The sequence below is a fragment of the Pan troglodytes genome, chromosome 5 (assembly GCF_028858775.2).
Source record: "Pan troglodytes isolate AG18354 chromosome 5, NHGRI_mPanTro3-v2.0_pri, whole genome shotgun sequence".
Lineage (NCBI taxonomy): Eukaryota > Metazoa > Chordata > Mammalia > Primates > Hominidae > Pan > Pan troglodytes.
The window spans coordinates 29,046,847-29,048,555 of NC_072403.2; positions in this window are offsets into that span (position 1 = coordinate 29,046,847).

Sequence of the window (1,709 nt, forward strand, 5' to 3'; positions counted from 1 at the left end):
ACTTTGGGAGGCCAAGGCAGGTGGATCACGAGGTCAAGAGGTCAAGACCATCCTGGCCAACATGGTGAAACCCCATCTCGACAAAAATACAAAAATCAGCTGGGCATGGTGGCATGCACCTGCAGTGCCAGCTACTTGGAAGGCTGAGGCAGGAGAATCACTTGAACCAGGGAGGTGGAGGTTGCAGTGAGCCAAGATCGTACCATTGCACTCCAGCCTGGCGACAGAGCGAGACTCCATCTCAAAATGAAGAAAGAAAGAAAGAAAGAAAAATGAATAAGTTGGTAACTATAGATCAGAGTGTACCAAAGGCACATGGAGGGGAGTACTGAGCAATGAAGTTAGGCCAAGAAAGAAGGATCCTGGATCCTGGAGCAGTACGTGTAAGAGAACACAGATTACAGATGAGCAGAAAGGCTCAGACTTCGGCATTGAGCAAAGATAACAGATTTGAGTAATGTCAGAGAAAACTGTCCACTAACTTTCAAAATTGGCCATAGCAGTATATTATTCATTTGGGAACGACTGGCCATAGCTTGGGTAACAATAATTCTGAAGGTATTTAATGAGAAAATTCTGACTTGGGTTGATAGCATTGGCTCTGATGATAGGCTCTGGGTGTAAGTTTTCTAAACACAGGCTCCCTCCACTGTACTATATAAGCTGAAGAGTGAGGGTGGAGATGTAATAGTTGGAGGTCTGATCATAGAAGCTGAGAGAAGCTCATCACTAATTCAAGCTTTATAAATCTACGGGGGCCACTGACCACCAGCACCTTCAGTGACAGTCTCCAGTCTTGTACTAATTGACTTGAGATGCAATGGGTTTGCATTACTGATATGTTTTGGCTGTGTTCTCACCCAAATCTCATGTTGAATTGTAGCTCCCATGATCCACACATGTTGTGGGAGGGACCCACTAGGAGGCAATTGAATCATGGGGGCAGGTTTTCCCTATGCTGTTCTCATGATGGTGAATAAGTCTCATGAGATCTGATGGTTTTATAAAGGGTAGTTCCCCTGCACATGTTCTCTTGCCTGCTGCCATGTAAGATGGGCCTTTGTTCCTTCTTCACCTTATGCCATGATTATGAGGCCTCTCCAGTCCTGTGGAACTGTGAGTCCATTAAACCTCTTTTTCTTTGTAAATTACCCAGTCTCAGGTATGTCCTTACAGCAGCTTGAGAACAGACTAATACAGTAAATTGGTACTGGTAGAGTGGGGTGCTGCTATAAGGATACCCAAAAATGTGGAACCAACTTTGGAACTGGGTAACAGGCAGAGATTAAAACAGTTTGGAGGGCTCAGAAGAAGAGAGGAAAATTTGGGAAAGTTTGGAACTTCCTAGAAACTTGGAGAGCTCAGAAGACAGGAAGATGTGAGAAAGTTTGAAAATTCCTAGGGACTTGTTGAATGGCTTTGACCAAAATACTGATAGAGATATGGACAATGAAGTCCAGGTTGAGGTGGCCTCAGATGGAGATGGAGAACTCATTGGAAACTGGAGCAAAGGTGATTCTTGCTATGCTTTTGCAAAGAGACTGGCAGCATTTTGCCCCTGCCCTAGAGATCTGTGTGACTTTGAATTTGAGAGAGATGATGTAGGGTATCTGGTAGAAGAAATTTCTAAGCAGCAAAGCATTGAGAGGTGACTTGAGTGCTCTTAAAATCATCCAGTTTTATTCATTCATGAAGATACGGTTTGGAAT